This window comes from Heterocephalus glaber, unplaced genomic scaffold (assembly GCF_053883595.1).
Source record: "Heterocephalus glaber isolate CG9 unplaced genomic scaffold, H.glaber_assembly_v1.0 deba00000331, whole genome shotgun sequence".
NCBI lineage: Eukaryota > Metazoa > Chordata > Mammalia > Rodentia > Bathyergidae > Heterocephalus > Heterocephalus glaber.
Window position 1 is genome coordinate 46,031,544 of NW_028258142.1, and position 27,205 is coordinate 46,058,748.

The 27,205-nt window shown below is 37.8% G+C and overlaps 1 protein-coding gene across 2 annotated transcripts in view; it reads right to left on the minus strand.

Moving 5' to 3' along the window:
• The window catches only part of Mapre2 (microtubule associated protein RP/EB family member 2), a 173,335-nt gene that overhangs the window by 107,740 nt on the left and 38,390 nt on the right, over positions 1-27,205 (minus strand). The window lies entirely within an intron of this gene.

The following is a 27,205-nucleotide window of genomic DNA, read 5'->3' on the forward strand; positions in this document are numbered from 1 at the left end:
CAAATATCTAAATTGATTCTCACAACTGCAATGAGAAAATTAAGTCTCAAAGAATAGAAGCAACTTGTCCAGGATTAAATTTCAGGGTTTCTTGGCCCTAAAGCTCACATGCTTAGCCATCAAGCTATGCTACCATTTAAAAGAGGAACAAGGGCTGGGAATTTAGCTCAGTGGTTCTGGTGCCTGCCTCACAAGTGCAAGGTCCCAAGTTTGACCCCTGGTACCAAAAAACAAAAACAAAAAACAAATAAAAGAGGAATAGTAATGCAAGGGGAAGATAACGCAGATATATTTTGTTAGAGGGAGAGAAGGGTATGACATATCTGGGAAACAGTGGGTTTTTTAGTATGGACTGAGAGCAGAGTACACAGGGGCGACAGGGCAAGAGCAAAGGGGAACAAAGGTTTGTGGCCAAACTGAGGAACCGGACCTTAGTTTTGAAGATGATCTGGAACCATGAAGTGGTGTAGGAAGGGAACTGATAATGAAATATATATCAAGAAGGTGTGATGCTGCCAGCAGTATGTATAATATAGTGAAGATGATAAAAAGGAGTCAAAAAGTGATAAAGACCTAAAGTAAAACAGAGGTCAAGGGTTTCTAGAGGAAAGTACAAATTTGAGATATTCAGAGGGTATTACTTTTGGGATCCGGTGACCAATTAGGTGTGGGCATAGACATGGGTGGGAGTTAAGGGTGGGTAGCAAAGGAGAAAGAGGCATCCCAAATGGATCTCAAGTTTATGCTTGGATGACCAAGTGGACAACAGTATCTTTATGCTTGGATGACCAAGTGGACAACAGTATCATTTGTCAATGTTAGGAATACAGATTAAATTGTTGTTTTAGAAGAAAAGTTCTTACAATGTATTCTGGACATAGAGAAATACCTATAGGACATCCTAGTGGTCGCTGCGTTTCATATGTAATAGATGCTCATTAAGTATTTGCTGAATAAGGAAATAAAAGAAATCTTGAAGAAAATAAAGTAGGAAATGAAGTAATTCTTTGCAAAGTCATGAGTCTTCTGATCAAACCAAGATATTCAAGAAAAGAGGAGATACTAAATCAAAGGTCATATATACATATATGTAATATATATTTATATTATATATATATATATTACCAGTAACAAATGGAAATCAAGTATTTGCACTAAAACACTTCCAGCAATATTGGAAATGAACCAACATATTATTTTTTTGGTACCAGGGATCAACCTGGTACCAGGGATTTTTTTGGTACCAGGGATCATGAGGCCAACATATTAATTAATGAGCACCTGCTAGACATCAGAAGAAGTGATACTACTTTTGAGCTCTGATTCTAGTGGGATCTGGATCCCCCCCCTAAAAAAAAAGAAAGAAAAAAGAAAATTAAACCCAATATTTAAATGCATGTTTGGACAGCAGAATTTCTAAGACAGACTCAGAAAACACAGAGCCACAAGCCTGAGAACAATAGCAAAAAAGGAAACCTTTAACAAGTCCCAAACACAGGTCCAATCGAGGGACACTAAATTGGATTCTAAATTTTAATTTTCTTGGTTCCTAGGTTATAACACAATCACATTTCTCTTAGGACTTAGCCCATAGAGTACCAGTAATTACATATTGGCAGAAATTATAGTATCCCTACTTTTCCAGCATGTAACTTTCATCTAGAAAGGGGATTTTTCCATTGACTTGGGTTTGAGTAACTCAAAATACAATAACAGACAAGATACAGATTCACTAGCCAGGACTAGATGTTAATCCTGATCCCATCCCAGAAACACATACTCATCACGAATGCCTTTTCCAGGTTAAAATGTGTTCACTGAAGCTGACAATCATCACTGTCAGAGGCATTCACAGCTGTCACATCACTTCAGATGGGGACTTCCTTTGATTGTTAACACCTCCAAATACAGACAGAAGATCCCATTAGCAGTCACCTCTGCTGCTCTGGGACAAGTCATTCCTCCCATGCATATGTCCTAAGATATTTTCCTGAGGGGAATGGCAGGTACAGGTCATCAATCAAAGGCTTCCACTATGTTCCACGCTCAAAGTGAGTAAGTACATGACTGGCTAGCCAGTGAGACTGGCCCGGAAATCACACTGATGGCACGGAAATGTACTGTATTTGAGGATGTTCCTCACTGTTTTTAACCCAGAAGAATAGGAAGATTTTTATTAGCTCTTCCTCTGGATCTGATGAGAATTTTATGATACACACGTCACCTGGCTTTAAATAATAGCATTTTATTTGAGAAAAGTTCACCAATATTTTCTCCCAGATGAAGAAACTCCTCTTCAGAATCACTCTGTCCTAGTGTATCCTTCCAGTACTGATTTTTGAGATTGTTGTCTTTGCAGATGATGTATCAGCCACATTGAGATCTATGTTGATATATTAAGGCAGAATTTTCCAAATCTTGTCCCAATTCGCAAGCAAAATAGCAAGGTTTCAGTTATGTCAAAACACAGAACAGCCCATTGCATAAGATTTCTCTGCTAGTTTGGAATTTATTTTGCTATCTTCTTTTTCTTAGATTTTCACAAGCTTGAGCTTAATTCTGTGGAATAATTCACAGAACAAGAAGTGAATGCAATTTAAAAACACAGAGCATTATGATTTCTGCAATCACTTGATCAAATCTGTGCAGTGTGAGGTTCTAGTCTATTAAATAAAAATGTGCTTTTGAATTATATCATCTGGTTAAATTTAACATCTTTAAGCATGATTTTCATAAAATACAATGTGATAAATGTTATCATTGAAGAATGTATTAAGTATTATGGAAATACAGAAATTAATTATGCTGGGGGAACTAGGAAAAGCTTCACTGTGGTAGTAATATTTGAATTAGGGTGCAATGTATGTGCTACACATACTGAACACTTCGTATGTGTTAGAAATAATTCTAGACATTGGAGATACAGAAATTTACAAAATAAAATTTCCTGTCCTCATGGAACACATACTCTTGAGTATATTGATAAATATATCTGATGGAATAAAGAGACAAAAAATAATGAAAATATATAGTGTTTTACATGGTGGTAAATGCTACAGGGAAAATAAAGCAAGGAAGTGGGACCAAGAGTACAGAAGAAGGCTAATTATTATAATTTTCAATGGAGTGGCCAGAGTAGGCATTCCTGGAATGGTGATATTTATTCAATGACCTAAGGAAGCTGAAGGAAACAGCCACATGGATATTAGAAGAATGTTCCAGGAAGAGACAACAGCAAATGCAAAAGTTCTGAGGTAGGTGCACAACTTGTTTAACAAACAACAAAAAAGTCAGATGAGTTTCCAGCAGAGTGAGTATGCATATATGTGTATTGTGGGGAGCAGGGAAGTAATTGTAGGAGACAAGGTCCGAAAGATCATAGAGGACTCAGAATGTGCAGGGCTTTGAAAATCCATTGTAAAAACTTAGGCTTAAAACCAAAGTTAGAAACCATTCATTTGTAGTAGCATTGGCAGTGTTGGTCCAGATGTGGAGTGTTCTCTAATCATAGTAACAGCAACAACTAATATTTGAGTACCTTTGATGGGCCAAATGCTATGTTTTACAATGAGTGGATATTTTAATTCTCAAAGAAATGTATTAAAGGGGCTATTATAAGTCTCATTTGTCAGAGGAGATAATTAGTTAAATAAGCCAAATCACGAGCCAGGAAGTGGCAGAACTGGGCATGAAAACACCTGCCAGCTGTCAAAAGACATCATTCTTCTTTGCTTTCTCATCCTGCCTTTTGCTTAACCTAGGAGGAAGAATGCAGAAGCCAGGGCTGGGAGTGGCAAGAACGCAGAAAGACAAAGGATGTAGTTTGCCCATGAGGAGAGAAAGAAGGTAAAGACTATGAGACAGAAAGATCAGGAAGAACTGAGGCATGGACGGTTGCACAGGAAAGCGGTATTCACAGAAAAGAGGGATTGGAAGAAGTGAAGGACAGCAATTGTAAATTATGGTTAAGGAAAATAGGAGGAGGTGGGAGGAAGAAATACAAAGATTTGGGGTTTGCAGTATATATGATTGATAGTAAAATCATTCTCTTACCTTTGTTTATAGTGATTAATGATTTTATGTCTAAGTAAGTCTCAGCTAGCAATGTCCATTTCTTTGATGCCTTCTGAAGGGAGAAGAGACCGCAGGCATTTTTTGATCTTTGTGTTCAAAGCTAAAATCTATCTTCATTTTCTCTATGCCAAGACTGCTATAATTCAAGCATTTGGCTCTAGACATGCCTATTTGAATGCTCTCACTATTATATGTTCATGTCCAAATTTATGAAATTCCTTTATCTCCTTCTCCCACTTCATTTCCATGTTAACATGCATTTTGATGAAGTGACTGGGTCGGACAACTACAAAAGGATGAGAGGCACCTTGGGCTCAGTTGGGTGGCAAGAGAAATGAAGAGACTCTAAGTACCACAAACAGTAATCTTCCAGAAGGTTCTCAGGCTTTCAAGAGAAGATTCCTGAGGGGCTCTCAAATGTCAGCCAACCCACTGGGCTTTGTTGCTGACTTTGATGCTGAAAAGTCCAAACTGCATAAAGAAGCTCAATATAAATACCAAGCCAGGAAAAAGTAGGGGGATGGTTGCTCTAGCAGGTATCAAGGGCCACCAGAGCTTCAGAACCCAGGCCTTCAAGTTGAAATCAGGGACACTGGGATTAAAGGTCTTCCCAAGCCTAGGGCTTCTCTGTCAAGCCTGGTGTGGACCTCAGCAGGGCTGTGGCTCATGGATGGCTCCCTGACAGCATGCGAAGGGAACATGAGGCCAGCAGCTGGGAAGCAGTGTGAGTAATGGAAGAGAAGTTCCCCAATTTCTGACCTCATCCATATAAAATTTTTAAAAAGAAAATTAAAGCAGCTTACTTCATTAGGGAACAAAAACAAAAATAAAAAAAAAGAAGGAAAGAAAAAGAAATGCAACTGGAAATCATGAAGTAAGACTGTTTCCATCAGAAATGTTTTAATTAGAGCTTATTTTTTGTTTCATCATCAAAATGTTTTAATTAGATCTTAGAATGCCAAGTATTCACATTCACTCAACATTTACAGAACATGAATATGAGAGACCCAACTATAGGGTATAGTGCACAAAACCATAATGAGTCACATTCCAGAATCTTCCACTTAGTTTCTATATAAAAGATCAGACCCTAGGAAATCCACAGGGATCTTCCAGGGAGACACAATGAGTCTATCAGTCAGTGGACAGATCTAGAATCAACTTGTTCGAATCAATGAATAGATCTAGAATCAATGCTCTTACATTGCCTGTCTTCATACTTTTCTTCCCAGCCACAATTCCTCTTCAGAGGAGATTTGCCTGACTTCACAGAGGCAAAAGAATCATAAATGAGAAGCAATGGTATGTAGTACAAAGAGCATGTGTAATGAATATTATTTGTCTTCTCCTTCATCTGGGGCATAGTTCTTTAAACCTTGTGGTCTAGCATAGACTAACAACTACAGTATTCCATCTGCCAGAGCTCCCAGCCCAAAGTTCAGAGGTAGACCTATGACCTAAGGCAGGACATTTAGAATATTGCTTTAGGATATTTTAAAACTAAAGCTGCAATGCGTGTGTGTTTGTGTGTGTGTGTGTGGGGGGAGATGCAGTCTTCCTTATTAAAGACAGCACTGAGGAAGAAAATATAATGTAAACTGTATATTTACTATATTTGAATAGAAGAGAGTAGCTGTCTTAGTCACTTTTCCTTATCGATGGGACAAAATACCCAACACTGGCAACTTAAAGGAGGTAAGGTTTATTTTGGCTCAGTTTCAGAAGATTTAGTCCATGTCTGGTAGCCTCAAATACAGAAAATGGCATGGTGCAAGGGCCTAGGCAGAGGAAAAATTGCTCATGTCATAGAGGCCAGGAAGCAGCAGAAAGAAGGGAGGAGCCAGGAGGGAGACACATCCTTCTGGGTCACACCCCCTAATGACTGGCCCTAACCACTTCTGGCCTCCTAACTACAGGTGGGCTGTAGCTTCTTCATAATACAATCACCTTCCACAAGCTTTGGATGTATGAGGCTTTGGGGGGACATTCCAGATCCAAACCAAAATGGCAGCAGAGTAGCTAGAGTTCATGGTTTGGATTAATACAGACTTGGATTTGAAGCTAGGGGCTGGTACTTACAAGTTGTATAGCTTTGGCCAAATTATTCACTTTTCTTAGCCCCAGAGTCTTCATCTATGAAATTATCATAATGAAATTTGCAAGGAGTTAGGGTTTGGGGCTAGATGTCCCCTCAAAGCCTCATGCAGTCATAGGTGGCTTTTTCAGAGGTGGCTGAATCTAGAGTGTGTGATACTGGGAATAAGGGTGTGATTACTAAACCAGTAGGTTGATTGGTTTGGTACCACCCTAATCCTCATAGTCTGGATAAAATAAAAGGGGCAGAAAGACACTGTTAAGGTTCCCTTGTTGCTTTTGCTTCTGTGTGGGTGCCATGAATTGTTTCTCCTCTGTGACACACCTCTGCCAGGTGCCACTCTGCCTTGGAGCAGCCGATTATGGACTGAAACCTCTACAAACTGTGAGCTAAGTAAACTTTTCCCCCTTTAACTTTGGGTGTCAGGTATTTTGTCTCAGCAAGGAGAGAAAAGTAACTAACACACAAGGTAACATCCTGAGATATAAACTCAGATTCTGCTTTGTCCCATGGTAGGGCAGGGTGCTGCTGTTGTTGCTGCTGGCATTGTTGTTGGCCTACACCTTAAAATACTGGTAGCTTCTACTACTTCAGTCTTTTAGCAGTCTACTGCCCTGTGAAAAATCTGATCCCCCTGGGACCACCATGCTCTGAGGACAAGCCATGTGTGGACCCCAAAGGATGAGACTCTCTGGAGAGGAAGAGGGAGAGAGGGAGAGACCAGACAGTATACCAAAACATCAAAGCCATGATTAAAGAAGTATTCTGCAGCTCCAGCTACCAATGCTGATGACATGGATATAGCCAATACTGTGCTGAATCTTGGATTCACAAAATTATGAGATATATCAAAATGGTTATTTTAAGTTAATGAATTTTGAGGTAGTCTCTTATGCAGTAAGGATAACAAAATACGCTGTCGGTTCTCTATCGTTGCATAATGAATCATCCCAAAACCTAGTGGATTACAACATTAGCAATCATCTTATTATACCATTCAGGAGATGACTGGGTTCAGGTAAGTGGTCCTCACTTATGATATCTCAAGTTGCTGTAGTCAGAAAAGAGATGACTACTGAAGTCTTAAGGGTGCCTCAGACTTACAAGTGGTGACTGATACTGTCTTTTTATTTGGAGTTCAGCTGAAGCTATAGTTGGAACATCTAAACAAGCCTTCTTCATGAGCCTTGGAAGCCCTCACAGCATGGTGACTGAGTTCCAAGCGCAATCATCCCTAAAGAGAAGGCAGAAGGGTATGGCAGTTGTAAAACCTAGTCTTCCATCACACCTGCTCAAAGTAGCTACAAAGTCCACCCATGTCCAAGAGGAAGGGATACTGACCTACTTCACCTCCTAAATGGGATTAATGTCAATCTCAAACTGTAAGAAAAATATGGGGGATGGATGATAGCCATCTTTGGAAAACACACCGTACCATACATACCCTAGTCTACCTTCTCATTCCCATTGCATTAGCATGGGGCTATTAAGCAGAAATGCAAGAGATGAAGAGAACAAGCAGTGTGAGTTCCAGTCAGCTTTGTAAGCTCCTGGCAGAGAGAAGCTCATGGCAGAGAACATGAAGAAGAAAAAGTTTTGAGCCTCAACAGCTGACCTTCAAGTTTCAAAAACTTAACGATCCTTTAGAGATTCAGAATTAAAGTTCATGCCATAAGTCACAAGAGTTTAGTGGTTGGCTGGAGACTGATAAGTCAGGGCCTGTTAAGTGTCTCTAAGAAGGGACTCTACTCTCTTTCCTTGTCCTTAGTCACACCCCAGATCAGCTTGGTAGTTTGAGAGCAGGGGAAACCCATACTTTGCTTACATCTGGATGCAAAAGTCTGCAGAGGTTCCTGAGTCACCTGGCACAGAGACAGCAGGGAGCAGATGCATTTAAAGGGGTTGGGACACCACCAGTTGTTCTGCAGAGCTACTGAATAGTTCTGAGAATGGAGGAAGAACAAATCTAACCCCGTGTGGTAGCGACAGGAACATCAGCAGAATAGATTAGGCCTTTGCTTGCTATGCTTATTTTTCTGGGGAAGAGCTGCCACCATGCTCAACTCAACAAATCAAAGGATCCATTTGGGTTCCCAGAAGCACCCTGTAAAACCACAGGCCTGTAGTGAGGGGTCTATATTCATCACCACACTCTCCTGCTCAGTGAGCAAGCGGGCCAGAGGCAGAAGCAGCAGTCAGGTTGGGGACACTGGTTTGGATGACACACCGTGCATTTAGCAAGGAAGCTTCCCCACTACTTGGCTCTCTTTCCAGGTCTGCTTGAGTTGAATACATACCAGCACTCAATTTTGAATCCTCAGAACCTTTACCCTCCCTTCCATCTCTGATTCTGTCACCAAACCTGTTCCTTGCACAATAAACTTGTTCATGAATGTGCCTCCTTTCCCTCACCCTCAGCTCACAGACTACATCAGACATCTTTTTGTGTTTAGCTCCTGAACCTCTCTGGAGAGGTATCCTTGCTTCCTCTCCTACTTCTCAGTGAGTATTTAAATTAATCTGTACCACTTTTCATATTTTATTTCACCACTAGATCTATCTTTCCTTTCTTTTCAGAATTGTTCAGTGGTTCCCTATCACTTTCAAGATAACAATTCCAAGTTTTACTTTGAGTACCTTAGAAATTTACCCTGATCATGTGGAGTAAGAGTGACATTTCATTTGGTTACCTCCTAATCTGAAATGTTAGTTCTGCCTCCCAGCACTGGCAGAAGCAAAAGCTTCCTTTGTTTGAATCCTTTACAAATATTCTTGTAGAAACAGATTCTTCATTTGAATATTCTAGCCTTTAAGTACCATTTGGAAATAACCTTAGCTTCCTTCATTAAACAAAAACCAAAAAACTAGGAGCAGGATAGCAATTTAGTCAAATGAATTACGACAGTGTAAATGTAACAGTATCTGAGGCTGTGGACTCAGTCTACCACCCAATGGACAAGATTCCTTGTCCATTCGAGATGAGAAGAGAGAGTCTAGAATATTCAGCTACCATTGTCTCATCTTACAATTACTTTGAATATAATGAGATTACAACAATAAAAGCAGAATCATGATGTCTTCAGTGAGTTAAAAGAGCTTTAAAATTCACAGAGAATTGCTGAAAGAAATAAAGAATTGTAGCATTGCTATTTCCTGCTGATGGTTAGAATATTCAAAGTTCCACAGAGGGTAAGTTCTGAGGCTGATGACAAGTCCAAAAAATGTTTCCTTGGCCGGTCACTTTGGACACAAGCAGAACAGCAGTCTCACATTCTGCACGCAAAACACTCAACTCTGAGTAAAGTAAATCATTGTGTTTGTGGCCTCCTCCCACATTCACAGAACTCAAGAAGAGTTCCCGAAGTTTGGACACAGTGCTATGGGGCACAGCCAGCAAACTTCACAGCAGTTATGAAACAGCTGCAAATCCATGCTTATGTCATGCATTGTACAAATACTCTATAAAAGACACATTCTGATTAAGAGAAGAAATACAGCTTTGCTAGTACTAATCAAGGTGAAAAGCTGGATTATATTAAAAATACTTTAAGAATAATTCCCTAGTGTCTCCTAATTATGCAAGTCTAAGATTTATAGTGAATCCATATCACTTTTCATACATTATTTTTCCCATGCCCCTTCCTCAGAGCAAGGAAAAAATAATATTTCCATCTTTAAATTTATCACTGTAGCCATTTCCAACATGGAGGGCAAAACGTAACAACAAACTCAAACAAAGAAGTAGAACTGGAACTCAGAACTCCACTGCAGTGATTTACTTGGCAAAAGACAATGCCCTACCTACAGCAATGAGAGATACTGCCATCCTAAATATTGTCTGTGGGATAAAGAAAGACACTGTAATCACCGAAAAATTCTACTTTGATTCTCCTTACATATTAGTAGGCAAATGTAAGAGCCAAGTTTCTGGATAATTTTCTGCATTAGAATCTCTCTACAAGGGGAAATGGAGGTTAAGTGAACTTTTGGAATCTGTCCTGCAGATACTCTTATACATTTTATTAATCTCAGGTTTCTTCTTTCTGTTTGCTGAAGAAAAGTAAGTTATATATTTGTCAGTGAAACTGAAAAACATTTGTGTAAAATGCTTTGTTCTATTTAAGTCTGGGGTGAAATGGCATTTATAGTCGAAAGGCTTTCAGGAAATATTGCAATGGCAATGGATATTCCATGAGAGGAGGAGGATGTTGGATGTAAACAAAAGGGAGAGGGATAGAGTTTGTAATTTACAGAGGGACTAGGAAAGGTCTCTCTGTTGTTCTCAGGTTCAGATTAGGAGCCTGAAAATCTCTAGTAAACTGTATCAAAACCAGGACGTTTTCAAAGTTCCAGTTCATGGTACCAGAGGAAGGTGGCAACTCAGTGAAAACTTAGCAAACATCAATAACCCTGGAAATGGGGTGTTTCTAATACAGTGAGACCCGGGCACCTTCCATGTGCCACAAATCAAATCACTGAAAGATACCTGATATAACTAATATACACTGTCAGCTGGATGCATCAATGCTGTTATTTATACGAACATTTTTACCCAAATGATTTAACTTATTCTTTACTGTGGCATATAGTAGTTCTTTAGTATAATGTGTGCAAAGAGCAATAGGATAATATGTAATATTTATTATGGGGTTTTTTTGTTGTTCTTTTTTGGTACCGGGGATCAAACTCGGGACCTTGCACTTGCGGGGCAGTCAGCAGAACCACTGAGCTAAATCCCTGGCCCTAATATGTAATATTTATGATTAAATAAAAAATAAATATTTTATTTATCACATTCTCATTACAAATGTTTGACCACATTACAAATATTACCTGTTGGAATGGTATATTTTGACTTTTTAACTATCCTAGAGAAATAGTACTGGGTAAGAAACCATAAGGCATCAACAAATTTAAAAATAAATATGTTATCCTAGGTATCATTTTGATATTACCTCCTCAGAGAGTCTGAAAATACAAGTATTATGCATCTTTGCTTTATTCCTTCTTTAGAAAATATCATTCGGCTCAATTTCCTACCCAAACACCATACCCTATCAATTCCCTAACTTCCTCTTTCAATCTTTGTTTCCACCAGATTCGTATTACCCGAAATGTTGACAAGAGCAATAACTTCCAAAAATCTCCCTGTCTCTAGTCCCCTTCCTTCCAACCCATTCTATACATGTAAACAATTTTCCATTTGAAATTTATAAAAGTAATGTATACACTTTAAAAAAAACTGAGGAACAGAATGTATATGAAAAGTAAACACAGCTGTTACTACAACCTCCTACCCCAGTCTCATTTTCAAGAATCAATGGCTTTTTCACTATACCTGTATTTATACCTGTGGCTACAACTGCCTCTCTAAAAATTCATATATATATATCCTACTCTTGATTTATTAACATAGCATCTAGTTGCTAGTAGGAAAGAAATTTAATATACTTCTATTAGTTCTCATCTCTCAATTTTATTGCTAGTATTACTTTTAGTTTTTCAAGTGGTTACATCTACAATTTTTAAGTAACATTCTTAAAGTTATGTTTCTTGTCTTATTCCAAGAACAGTACCTATGGATGCTTCATTATATGTTTCCTCTCAGGCGTCCCTACTTTTTAACTTGTATGGTTTTAATACTGTCTCCTTCATAAAAATAATTAACATTTACATTATGTTGTCTTCCCTGTTTCATTTACAGATTGCTTCTAAGTTTGAAGTCTAGTAAACAGCACTTATGATTATGTAATTTGTTATTTTCTCCAGAATCAATTCTATTCTCTCCAAAGAAAAGGAAATATAATTCTCATTAATTTTTGCAATCAGAAGATAATGAAAACAAAGTCAAATGGATTTTTTTTCACATGCCATTAATTTTCAGAAGTATACCTCATTTTAAGATTAAACTTGAATCTTGACATGTGATTTTTTTCTTTTCCTAGAGCTTTTAATTTTTCCTAGAGCTTTTTGACAGAAGAAACATATCCTATTATCTATTGTCAAAATTACTTATGTTCTAGGTCTATGTTTATATAAATTTTTTTCCTTAAAATATTCTTCATGGAACCTACTATTTTTTTTTTTTGTACCAAGGATTGAACTCAGGACCTTGCACTTGTGAGGCAGATGCGGTGCCACTGAGCTAAATCCCCAGCCTATCTACTACCTAATTTGGACTAATTTCTTTGGTATTACTGCTGGTATCCTGGTATTTCTTGTAACTGAGCTCTTCCATTACTTTTAGCATTTTATGGATGCCATGTTATCCTTTATTTCATTTATTTTTTCTATTTTGCTGGAGTACATCTATAAGTTATTTTTTGATAGGCAAGGGAGATAAAGTCTTCAAATCTTTTCATGTCAGGTTGGCCTTGTACTTGTGGCTCCTCCTGCTTCAGCCTCCCAAGAGCTTGGATTACAGGTGTGCAGTACCACAGCCAGCTGATAATTACATTGTTAATTTATAAGACCTTTTGTGCTTTTTGGCTTAACCTGAGGAACATATTTGGAGAGGGGGACAGGCTAGTAGAGTTTAATGGATGCAATATTTATTGTCTCTTTAAGGATACTATTCACTTAAAAATTTTTCTTCTATTCTTTAAATTATTTTATTTGAATTAGCTACTCTCCTTTTTTCATATTTGCTTTTCTTTTGCTTTTTGGAGTGGGGGTACTGAGGATTGAACCCAGGGCTTCAGCACTTAACTACATCCCCTGCCATTCATCCATTTTTTTTTCTGCCGTGCTAGGAATGGAACCCAGGGTCTCAAGCATGCTAGACAAGTGCTCTACCACTGCACTATGCCCTAAACCTTCTGTTTGTTCATCTGTCTGTCCACCCATCCATCCATCCACCCACACACCCACCCATTGAGATAGGGTCTTGTTAAACTGCTCAGGCTGAGTTTAATTTGTGATCCTCCTGCTTCAGCCTCTGATAATGCTGGGATTATAGGTATGTGCCACCATGCTAGTCTTCTTATACTCTTTATTTTATTTAATTTGCAATATAATCCTATCTCCTCTCCATCTTCTGGAAGGTTGTCAAGTTTATGGTCCCCATTAATGTTTTCAGAATTGCCATAAATTTGTTCTTTTAAAAATTTTAAATAATTCTTTTATTTTTTATTAACATGTATAAATTGTACATATTAATGCGGCTCAGTGTGGTTTTTTTCACATGTGTACAGTAGGCACCAATCAATTAAAATGAGCTAGAGAAGGAAGACAAACTTTCTAGACTGCCATCTTGGAACAAAATTCACTAATATTCCTAGATAATATTCCTAGAGAATATTCACTAATATTCCTTGTACCATGCTCAAGATTTTACCCACAGTCTAAAAAGTATAAGGACCCAATGGGTTTATCATTGAATTTTACTACAACTTCAGAGACGAACTAGTACCAATACTCCTCAAATTGTTCTATGAAACCGAAAGGGAAGATATATGCTTCCAAAGTCATTTGATACCAAAATCAGACAGGGACTCAACAATGACAAAAAAGAAAACTACAGGCCAATACTTTTGATAAACATGGATGCAAAAATTCTCAATAAGATACTTGTAAAGAGAATTCAGGAAATCATTAAAAAGATCATACATCACAACCCAGTCAGCTTCATCACAGGAATGCAAGGATGGTTCAACACACATAAATCAATAAATAAATGGTGTATACCACACAAATAGATTCAAAGGACAAAATCACATGATCATCTCAGTAAAGAAGCCTTTTCTTTTTATTGCCAGACTATTTTCGTTTGGGCCTATGTTCCAAAGTTTAATGGACAGATGAAGAGTAAGCATATCTGCCCTTGTTCCCCACCTTAGGGAGAAAGCACTGTATCTTTTTCATTCATATTAGGTGATTTTGCTGGAAGTATGGGGTACATGGCTTATCTGTTGAGAAGGTTCTGTTCTACTCGTCTCCCGATAGCTTTTACCATGAACAGCTGTAGAATTTAGTCTAATACTTTTTCTCCAACTAGTGACAGGATCATATGGCTTTTTCCTTTCCTCTGTTAAAATGTTACTTATAGGGGTGGATCTTCCAACGGTGAACTAACACTGCCATACCTCTAATAAAATCACTTTCTACATACTGCCAGATCTGACTTCTAAGAGTTTGTTTTGTTAAACAAATTTTTATCTATGTTCGTACTTTTGTCTTCTATTATCTTTATCCAGTTTCAGTATTAGCCCAATGCTGATTTCCTAAAATGAGGGGAAAAGTGTTCCTTTTTTTTCTGCTTTAAATGTTTGATATAATTCATCAGTTAAAATGTGTATGAGCCTGTTGTTGTCATATAGGTAGGTTTTCAAGCTAGGAATATACTTTCTTTAATAGGTGCTATTCAAATTTTATATTTCTTCCAGAGTTAGCTTCATTAATTTCTCTTCCAAGGTACTTCTAAGAAGCTGTCAAATTGATTTCAAAAAAGATTTTTGTAATATACTTTGTATATCCTTTTAAATTCTGTAAAATCTGTGGTAATGCCTTCTAGATCTTGATATTGCAATTTAAAAATGTATAATTGATATTGTGTAATAGGAAGAAAAGGTCTAATGGAGTAGGGGAAGTGGGAGGGGTAGGGGAAAGGAAAGAAGGGAAAAGAAAATATATGAGAAAAGGAAAAACATGGAAACAAAGTCTTTGCAAATAGGGAAGGGTGGAGGGGGTGAAGGGAGTGCAGGGGAAGGGGGAAGAAAATAAGAACCAAGATATATCATGTAAAGGTATAAGATCCCAATGATGAATGTAACTATATTTTATACCTAAAATGTACCAATAAAGTTAATGGAAAAAAAAAAAGGGCCTTTCATAAAATCCAACATCGCTTCATGATAAAAACCCTGATTAAAACGGGTATAGAAGGACCTTACTTCAAACTGATAAGAACCATATATGATAAAGCCACAGCCAATGTCATACCAAATGGGCACATTTTATAACTTTTGGTGAATACACTAGGAAAATTATTGGTATTTCTGATAAATTAGGCACATTATACAACCATTTTTTATTATGAAAATATTAGTTAAGGGGTGCTTTGGGAGATTTGGAATGCATTGTGGGTATTTCCAGTATTTCTTATGGAAAAAATAGTCTTGACTTACAACCAACTTGAGTTACAACACCCCTCGTGAATGAACTGACTTCATAAGTCAAGGGTCCACTGTATGATTTAGATACATGCCAATTCCTCAAAAAACAATGTAACTACTATGTACTGCAAACATACACTAATAAAAAAGATTAAAAAAGACTTGAGACTAACAATAAAAAATAAAATATAAATTTTGAACGACATTCTGGTATTTGGGACTCGGCACAGTTGGACCCTAGTTTATCTTTCTCTTAATCCTCCATTATTAACATTAAAGTCTTTCCCTAGCCTCTTGAGGATTCCTTATGCTTCTGTCGTTGCCTCGAACATCCTTTCTTCTTTACGTTTGTCATTTTACAAAGGTAGCCTCAGCTCAAAGCGTACTTTCTCTGAAGCCATTTACAACCATCATAAAACATCCCTAATACTGTCAGTTTAAAACATATAGTAAACACCATCCACATAAATGATTTTGTTCTTTGTGCCAGCAATGTCAGTTTTTCCAACCAGAATTTTCTCCTCTACCATTTTACCATGTGATCCAAAACAGTTTTACCTAAATAGAATTCAAATTTAAAAACAAATCTTGGTTTTGCCATTTTACTCTACAATAAAAATAACAAAACTTTTTTGAGATGTAGCCTTTTAATACAGCAGAATTCCTGAGTTAGATAATGTTTTTTTTTTTTTTGGGGTACCAGGTTATTGAACTCGGGGACCTTGTGCTTGCAAGGCAGGCGGTGGTACCACTGAGCTAAATCCCCAGCGATAAATTTTATTTTATAATGTAGGGTACATACTTTGTTAAGGAGGAGCCAACAGTGGTTGGATATTCCTAATCCAAGACTATTACAGAAAACAGTTCAATGGAGGCAGTAATGCCATTATGCAATGTTCCAAGCATTCAGTCCATATTTCTGACAAACTGAAACACCAGAAGAGTATGCTAATTGATCAGTCCAGTTTATAACCGGAAGTACTGTTGCATGAATGACATTACCTCATGTGCCCGTGAAACATTTCACTCATCAAGAGGAACAATAATAGAGACACAAGAATTCCAAGAGAGAAACTCAAGCAGGTAAATAAAGAGTCATTGTCTTGAAAAAATCATAACAGAATAACAAGTCAGCATCCAAAGCAGGAGTTGGAGACCAGTTGGAAGATAAAAAGTCTCCAGGCCTGGAAGCAAGTCCTTTAGAGAGGCACTCAGAGGCTTATCTTGACTTTGCTGTTCAAGTTCCCTAGTGTAGTTGGATATTAACCTGACAATCTGTGAGTCATCTGAATAGCTTTCTTGAAGACTGCAGCTTGGCTAACTTTAGAACAGAGACAAGCGTGTCAGGGCACACATTTTGTGCTACCCACAGTACAAGTAGCCAGGTAACCAGATGTGAGCTGATTTTATAGAGCAAAAGCATGTTATCCCGTGCCTAGTGTCCACAGTATAAGTAAAATGGAATGGACCATCCTTTGCTCTTGAGAATATTGTACTTGGAAAGTAAAAACTACACACGAAGAATTTCTTAAAAATCTGAGATAAAATTCAATCAGGAATTCCATAGTACAATAAAAACTGAATTCATAGTGAGTGTGGGGGCACCCAGGTCTGAGACTGCCACTTAGGGGCATAGTATTAATATTCAGTTACCATCTGTAGTTTACAACATACTAAAGTTAGTTTTGAAACAGACTCTGTACAGCATATAATGCCAGGTTATAGAAGTAACAGTATGTAACTCTATAGAATATGTTACAGACATTGAAACTATAATCACAATGGCATGGTGGCACATGGCTATAATCCCAGCACTCTGGGAGGCTGAGGCAGAAGGGTCACAAGTTCAAGTCCAGCCTGTACAACTTAGTGACTTAGCAAGACCCTATCTCAAAATTTAAAAATTATAAATAAAGAGGGTGTAGCTCAGTGTCAAGGCCCTGGGTTCAATCCTCAGTACCGAAAAAAATAAATGAAATAAAGTAAAATAAAATCTACAATCATAAATATGTATAGTAATACGGAAAACTCCTCATGAGATAAAATGAATTAAAAAAGGAAAATACTAAAATATGCACAAAGTCTGGTAACAACTCGGTAGAATTATATGAATAAGAACCAGAAGGATGGGCTGGGGATTTAGCTCAGTGGTGCCACTGCCTGCCTCGCAAACGCAAGGTCCCAAGTTCAGTTCCCGGTACCAAAAAAAAAAAAAAAAAGAAAAAGAGAAAGAAAAAGAAAACATAGCTTACAAAATAACAGGCACATAGGACAAATAGTTCTATAAATCAAATATATAAGAAGACTAAAGGAATGATGAGAGGAATCATGCTAAATGAGTAGATTCTCACTGCTCTTGTCATGGGAACAAAACAAAATAAAAACGGGTAACTAAGATGATAGATGTGCTTGTTTGCTTCACTATAGTAACCTTTTCACTACTTTACGTACCCCACAACATCGTGTTGCATACCTTAAATATACAAAAGAAAATGTTTTCTTTTTTCCAGTACTGGAGAACTCAGGACCTTGAGCTTGTGAGGCAGCTACAGACTGAGCTAAATCCCTGGCCCTCAAGAAAATGTATTTTTAAAAATAAAAAACAATCAAAAATATTTGTTTGGACATGATTATAAATGATGTGCTTTTCATGATTTCTACATTATTTTTGGTCTATTAAATGTTTTTTTTTTTTTTTGGTACCGGGGATCGAACTCGGGTCCTTCTGCTTGTGCTCTACATTATTTTTAGTAGTGAAAATTTTAGAAATCTCATAGAAGCAGAAGAAAAAGTTACACATGTAAGAGGCATTGAGAAGGCTGGTCGTCTAGCTGAACTTCGGAAGATGTTTAATTAAATGACTGTAGATAATGTATTTACTGTAAAATATAAGTATATATAAGTTCCAAGCTGTGTGAAATTTTTGCCAAGATGATAACTAAGATGTTGGAATATGTCTTTGTTTCTCGAGAAATTTTAATCAAACAATTAGTTATATATTTTCTAGACACTAATGGTTGTACTTTTAGACTGGATAACAATAAAACCAAAGTGATGGGGAAGGGAGGGAGAGCAAGTGGGAGAGGAGAGAGGCATATAGGTGTAACTTCTGAGATAATCAAGATTAAACACACACACACACACACACACTCCTATACACACCCCGAGAATGAAAGACATTTACATTCCATTACCTCTGTTCTACCTCCAAGCCTACCCTGGAGGCCTTCTACCTTTTAGGTAGTTCTAAGCAGGTGAATCTAGCTGAGACTACTGCTTGTGGAGGTAGCAAGGTTTGGATATTTAACTGCTTCAGTTCTAATCTTGGCTTTACTGCTTAGTAAACTACGTATCTGAAACAAGAATTTAGTAATCTGACAGAAACTCAGCTTCCCCATTTGTAAAAAGCATTAAAAAGTTTCATACAGGCCACACAAGGATTAATGCGATAAGACATGTAAAGTTGCTAACCAAATGTCTGCTACCTAGTAGGCATCAAATCGAGTTTGTTTTCCCACATTTTCCCCTTTTGTATACAGTTCTCTGGTGTTTACGTGTTTCACAGTGTAGGCAGAAAGGAAAGTGACTCCATCTTGGCTAAAAAGGTTATTTCCAGATCTGGCTCCCCTCACACTGACAAGAGTCCTTAGGCTATCACCAAATTGCTGATGGCAGGACCAGGACAGACTTGTCTGACCATCTGAGATCAGAGTGAGCTTCCTGGAATGGCTCTATTTACATGTTGTATTCAAAATTTTAGTTCGACCTAGTCTGGCTTCTACAGCTGCTTAATATGGTAGCCACCTGCCACATGTGGTTTATACTGAATTAATTATAATTATATAAAATATGAAATGAAAATCACACAATTTCATAACCATATTTGGTATTATCAGTGAGCATATGTGGCTGATTAGTGGCTACCAAATAAGATGGTACAGATACAGAGCATGACTATCATTACAGACAGCTCTGTTCAACAGCTCTCTCAAAGTTCTGGGATATAAAATAAATGTCACAGGGTTAGTCCTATCATCCATGTTCATTAATTTCTTTTTTTACTTTTACCAATACTCAGACCACGAAAGCAAAGTCAGAAGGTGAAGTGGAGTGGAAGAAACACAATTCTTGATTGGGGGCCTCAGTATATGCAACCAAGCCAGGCACCAGCCTGAGAGACATCAATAGCATTCTTTCTACATACCACAGCCCACTTGTAAAGACAATTTTGATAAGATAAGTCAATGTAGTAACTTAGTAATATTTTCCCTAGCAAAAGTGATTATTACTTAACTAGATCATGGTAGTCTATGCAAAAGACAGATTTTAGGGGTATGCAATATACCAAAGGTATGTTAAGCAGTTGGCAGGATTACTTCTATATGCAACACAGTAGTCGCCTCTGGGGTCACAAGTACCTGTGACAAGCAATACAAGTTTTGGTTGAGGGATGAGACCCCATCACACTGTTCAATAAACCGGGCTGGTTCTCAATAATCTATGCAGTCAACAGAGGACTCAGAGGAGTTAGTTACAATCCCCATACAAACACTAATCTTATTATAAGCCAAGAATTAGCAACTCTTAACCCAGTCATTTGGCTTTTATAACATTTTAGGGAGAAAGAATCATGCATTAGGCTACTTAAAAATAAAAGTATTGCTCTGATAAATCAATCTCTACATTTTCCTGAAGAGATATATGTGCCTCTCACAGACTGCCAAGCCGTGCTGGAATGAAAATGGTCACCTGGCTAGAAGATCAGTACAATTGTGCACTCATGGCCTCCAAGCCCAGTGGAGGATCTTCCAGAACATCTTCCCATTTCTTTAGTCACTGCTCTGTCATAACCATTAGTCAGACATTTCAATGCTTTTCAGTTTCCTTTTATCCCTGAATTTATCCCTGCCTTCTTCCCCAGGAGATAGTCTTCCTCTAACTTCATAGAAGCTGGTCAAGCCATTAGATCAAAACCTGTTTAGAGCTCCCAGGCCTACACAGGTACCAAAGGGCACCCATCCTACTTTGTTTCTAGCTTGCTGCAATGATGGAGTGTCCCTCACCCCTGGCCTCCTGCCTTCTCAGAGATCCAATCTAACTTTCCACTGGATGTTTACAGGCCTGTACCTCAGCAGCACTTGAATAGCTCCAGGATGTTCTGCCTTAAATCAGCTCTTCTCCCACACAGTAGCTCTTGTAATGAAGTATCTTAAGAGTCACCTCAACCTATCCCCTCTACTTCTTGCATCTGCCATCCACTCCGATCATGCCATTGAAATCGCCCCCAGCTCCATCACTTACTGCTTCTCTGATGTTAAAACAACAGGCACTTTTTAGTCACTATCTCGCATAACCTCTGTGGACCATTTGGGCTTATCAAACCTTCGCTCATTTTTACAATGCTATTTTCATTTGGCTTCCATGATAACGTGCTGGACTATGGCCTTTCTCCTGGTTCTTGCTAATCTTTATCAGTGTTTGTCTGTCTCTCTCATATAGTAAAATACACACAACAAATATTTAGCATACTAATCTTTTTACATATTTAGTTTTGAGGCATTAAGTACATTCACACTATGCAACCATCACCACCGTATATTTCCTGAACTCCTTCATTTTCCTGAACTGAAATTCCATATCCATTAAGCATTAACTCTCCATTCTCCTCTTCTCCTAGCCCCTGGCACTATAAATCTGACTACTCTACATACTTCATTTAAGTGGAATAATACAATATTTGGGGTTTTTGGGGGGAGGTACTAGCTTATTTCACTTAGTTTACTATGTCAATGTTCATTCATATTGTAGCATAAGATAGAATTTCCTTCCTTTCTAAGGGTGGGTAATATTCCACTTTATGTATCCGTCCCATTTTATCTACTCATCTATCTATGGACATTTAGATTGGTTCCATTTTTTAGTTATTGTGAACACTGCTGCCATGAACATGAGTGTACTGTCTCTCTTTTTCTTAATTTACCCTTTGAATATTGATGATCGTCAATGTTCTACTCTGGATTTCATTTTCTCATTCTATATTCTCCTTGGGCAATTTTACCTATACTTGCAACTTTTTACTTACATGCCAGTGACTTCCAAAACTATATTTCATTTCTGTTTTGGAGTTCAAATCCCAATCCCTTACATTCATCTTAGACACTCGCACCTAAAACTCAACATCTGCAGTACAGAGCTTCTGATTCTTTCCCTCACACTTACAATATTTCCTATCTCAATAATAAAATCAGCAAAATTTCCACTTATTCATGCCAGACACCAGCATCAGCCTCTGCCCATAACAGCCCGGCCACTGGTGGGCACCCATTGAACCCATTGAACCCATGGTCTCCAGAGGACTGCTTCTAACTTTGGCATCCCCAACAGTGTGTTCCCAAGAAAGATTCCTCTCCATTTCTCCCCGCTTGATAAAACAGCAACAGCTCATGCTGTATTCCCTACTTCCCTTACTTTTCTTCTCAGCAATGAAATAGTGCTTACAACATAGCAAGCACTCGGTATGCAGTTCTTGAATTCATTAACCATTGTCCTCTTCCTTTACTCAATCCTGCCCATTTCATCACCTAAATTGTACTCCAGCAAATCTACTTCCCTCTGCCCCAGCTGTCCCACAATAGCCAGATGTTCACTGATTTTCACCTGGTCTACTTCTAATCTTGTCCCTTCCTTCTGACCTATTCTCCACACAGCTGCCAGAGTGACTGTTGCAAGATACAAAACTGGTGTTTTAAACTCGTCTGTTTAAGCCCTTCAACACCTCTTTCAGGATAGACCCCAAAGTCACAAGGCCCTTCCTGATCTGTCCATCCAGGCTTATCTATCTTTCACTCCTGCCTGGATGCTGCAGCTCAGTGCTGAACTTTTTTCATGTCAGATGCATCTCTTATTTTCTCTACAGAGCTTTGGACCTGCTGCTCTTCCCAAACAATTTCCCCTTCTCTGCAGTCCTCTCTCCCGGAACACCTGGCCAGCTCCTCCTTTTCTTGGGTCTCTGACTATAAGTCACTGACCTTGGAAACCTTATGCCAAGGATTGACCTTCTTGTACCAGCTCTGGTTTAGCCCTCCCAGCTACGCGCTCTTGCAGGTCCTGCACATTTCCCACCCAGTACTCCACAGCCAGAAACAGGACTGCCTGCTTTGTTAGCATTTCCTGCAGTGGACCAGGGCAGCATGTTGGCTGGGAACCTGACCACACCCAAATGTGCCCTCTGCTCCCTATGCAGTGATGGAGCCATGGGAGTAGCTTCATTAATATTTAATACATAATTCTTTTCAAAAATGGAAACATTTCAAACATCCAGAAATGTAGGAAAAATGCCTGGGTTATTTTAAACATCCAGAAATGTAAAACAGACTGTGTAACAGCCTAACATACACTCACACTCACCAGCTATATTCAGCAATTGTCCATGTTTAGCTACATTTTCTTTACCTAGTTGTCCATCTCTCTGTATTTGACAAGTCACTGTCAAGTCAATCACAGATAAATGAATTCTTCAGTCTTACCAACACCTCCATAGAACACATAAAATAAGCTACTGAAGAAAAAGAGAAAGAGGAACGAACCATGGACAAAAACCTCTAAGTCCATGTAGGCAGAGTTAAGTGAAACTCAGAAATGAGAAAACTAAGTTCTGTACCAGTATTTCACAAATGGACCATTACTCTACCATTTACTTCACATGAATCTTATCAAGTAAACTTACTAATAAACAAAAGGACCCCTATAACTGGTAGCTTTGGAAGGGAAGGAGAAAGAACTTAAATATTTTCTGAATGTCTATGATGTATCCAACATTCATGTTACCACTAGTGAATCTCGAAACCTAATATGTATTACGTCTCTACTTTTTTTTGAGACAGGATCTCACTATATGTATTAAAGCTGTCCTTGAACTCACTAAGTACCCCAGGCTGACTTCAAACTCTCAGCAATCCTCTTGCCTCAGCCTCCTGAGTGCTAGTATGTACAGGTGTGTACTACTACACCCAGCTATGTCTCTATTTTGAGGAGGAAAGTGGGGCTCAAGCTATTTGTCCAGGTTCTGAAGGAGGTAAATAGCAGAAGCATGTGTTTCAGGTTTTCCTCTTTTCTGCCACACCTCTGTTCATTACTATTTAAATTAAAAATCTAGTTAACATTTTAAATTTAAAAATGTTTGCTGTGGTATGAGGTGGGTACCATATGTTATTGCTTAGGTTTCTTTTCTTTTTTTTGTTCTTATTGCCTGCATGCTACAGACGAGGCAGAGAAAAATTAAAGCAGTGAACACTGAACAATAAGAATGACAATCTGAAGGTTCTGACACTGATTCTGTCACCAACTGTCTGACCCCAGGCAAGTCACTCAGCTCTCCCCACAAGAACACTCATCTATAAAATGAGCAAGCTGGGTTAGATGATCCAGCTGTTTGTAATTTCTTCCAGCTGTTGGAAAAACAAAAACACAAATGAAACTACAATTTTTAGAAATTTGCTTCACTCATTGGCATAGGCCAGGATGTGGGTCTTGCTGATCCCAGGCTGAAGCGCTGGCACTTTGGTAAGGAACTCACTGCTGATGTTGGCCAACTTTAACTAGAAATGCTGGTCAGCACAGCTACCACAGCCTTCATACTTCCAGAAGCAGATCTCTGACATAGTAACTGATGAGGAAGACTGTGCCAAAGGAGGAGCCATCAAAAATCTTTGTTCCAAAGGAAACAGTATTTCACCCCAAGCCCCAAGAGTCCTCTGACAGAATGCTATCCTACTTGTCATGCTCACAGTTATTTTTTAGACTCTCCGTTCCACTAGATAGTATGTGCTAAGGGCTCTCTGTCTTGTTCACCTTTGTATCACAGCTCTTAGCACAGAACTTGGCAAATAGCTGGCAACCAGTAAATGCTTATGCAATGAATGGTAAATATCACCACTCCTGAGTATACAAAACCAACTCATTTTCATAGTTCAGCTCAGATATCATCTTTATCTGCCCCTCTCCAAGCTTCCATAATATTTTAACTATTTTTCCTATGGTACAACTCATTTCCTATATTTTATTATAAGTCCTTTATGTATATAGCTTAGCTTTCCTATAGTCAAACCAAGATAGAAGTCATCTTTTGCTAGCCACTGAAACCCTACAATACTTAGATTACAGTAGGCACATAATAAATGTGGAACGAGTACATCATTCATGTCTGTATGTATATATACATTCCAAAACAATTGGCACATTGCATTACAGGTATACATGCAATAAATTAAATGCTCTTTCTGATTAAGTTATAGAGAAACTATTACCCTTAAACCACATGCCTGTAGATTATTCCTTTTGGGAAAAATATAGTAAATTAGATTAAAAGTCATAAAAAATCATATCTTTGAATAAGAATCACATTTCTAGGATATTGTATTTAGCAAGCAGGTGAACTGGCACAAATCAAACAAAACAATAAAACCAGTATCAAAGTCTGTATAAAAATTTGTAGTGAAAAATTAGAAAGTAGTGAGAATTAAAGTATATGTCATGTATATTATGATATATATTATATTATATTATTATATATTGTTATATATATTGTTATTAATAGCATTATTCTACCATTCTAATGATAGCTCAGATGATTTATGAAAGTGAAAGATGCTTGTCAATAATGCTAAGCAATATACAAAGTTCACATGCATTGTGATATCCATTGTGGACAAACAGGAAAACTTATGGGAAAAGCAAATATGCAGAAATAAAAAACAGTTATTTGGGAATGGTGCTGTTATATATGGTCCCCCAAGTTTCCTATAATATCATTATTATTATTATTATTATTATTTTTTGGTACTCAGGACCTTGCAGCTGCGAGGCAGGTGTGGCGCCACTGAGCTAAATCCCTGGCCATTTTTTAGATAAAAATTTTGCTATAGTCAATATAGTTTTCCTTATATGGTTATATTTCTGATTGATAATTGTTTCATGAAATTAAACTGCCTTCCACATAGCTATTACTTCGGTGTTTCACTCTATGCTCAAGTGATACGTAAATGTCATGAAATATAAAGTACAAGCATATTATGCATGGTGCAGCAACAGATTTGGATGAGAGGCAAGCAGCTCCTCCCAACAAAGGGATCTCAGCAATCATGTAATGGTGATGAGATTATCCACTCAGGGAAGCTATCAATACAGTATGACCATCCCTGCTTCAAACAGCCCAAATCAGAAAAGCTCCAAAATCTGGAACTTTCTGAGCAATTATATGACAACTACAAGTGGAAAATTCCCAATCTGTCTTCATGCGATGGCTCAGAGTCAAATTGCAAGTACACTAAAAATGTCATATGAAGTTTCCTTCAGGGTAGGTACATAAAGTTAATATGGAACATAAAAAAGAATTTTTTGTTTTGACTTGAGTATTATCGCCAAGATACCTTACTATATATGCAAGTGTTCAAAAACCTGAAAAAAATCCCAAACACATCTAGTCCCAAGTATTTCAGATAAGGGTTACTCTACCTGCGCTAGTTTCTGAGAGGGTTAAAACAGGAAGCTGTACCTCAGAAGGGACACGTGAAGAAGAGAGGTGCCAATGACAACTGTCTTTTTGGCTCTCCACCGTCTTGCACCCCCTTATCATTGGTTATCTGACAGGGCTCTGCAAACAGGCCTGTGACCCGGTGTCTTTTTCTGAAAATAATGTTTATCGAACTCAGTCATTTATATAACCCTCTCATTTTATATAACCCATTTTATTGAACCCACTCATTTATATACTGTTTTCACAGGACAATGAGTTGAATAGTTGTAACAGAAGCTGATTGGCCTGCAAGGCAGAAAATATTCACTATCTGGCTCTTTACAGGAAAAGAAGCATTTGTTCTGTAGTCTCAGATACAAGGAGATTTATAACGAAACACCCTACTTAGATTATAATGAGCTACCTTTTTCCATGACTTTTGCTTCAAATATGCTAATTACTGTCATTACAGCAAAAGGGGAAGAGTTTACTCATTCTATTTAAATAACCTTTAATTATTACAAATTGATACAAATAAGAATTTTGTACCTACAAATTTCTCTTGGTTGAATGAAAATGATAGACCATTTCTTTAGAAGCCATTTTGTTTCAGACATCTCTTCTCAAGTAACAATAACCACCACCCATAGCATTTCTTACAATTGGACACCAAAGCAAGTATATTATCCATGGATTTGAGCCTTTAATACTTGCCAATACTAAATGAGGTTTCTAATCGCAGCGTTCCAGAATGTAAAACAAAAGAGGAAAACAACACTTATATCCCACACACCTTCTTTTTAAAGTTAAAAAAAAAATAACACTGTAGAAGAAATAAAACAAAAGATGTTTAGAGCCCCTCTGATGAAATTAGGGCATTATATTTCATAAGTGTTCTCTGTGTGAATAATAGCTACAGCTTTGAAATCTCTCTGACTTTCCAAATATTGCCACCTGGTGGAATTGTTGTTAATTGTTCCTTTGTTCTAAAGCACTCCTACTGGTGAGCCTTGAAGGCATTATTAGACTTAGAGTACCAGTGGGAAATAACTGAAGGTCATCTGTGTCTCAAAAACAAATCCCAAACTGAAAAAATGGGGCTCTCTAAGTCTTTAATCACTAACACAAAATATTCACATTCTTTCTCTCAACTGAAAGAGTGGCTGGCTTTAAAAAAAAAAATACCAAGTAAAAATTATTTGTTCATGGGCTAGGGATTTAGCTCAGTGGTTTTGCAGCCTGCTGAGCAAGTGCAAGGATCCGAGTTCAATCCCTGGTACCCCTCCAAAAAAATATTTGTTCACAAATAATTAGAAATGTCATGAGGTCATTTTGACCATATCTTGACATTTTTCCCCTGCACTTATCACTAATAAGACCTCTAAAACTAAATTTCAATTGGCTTGACCA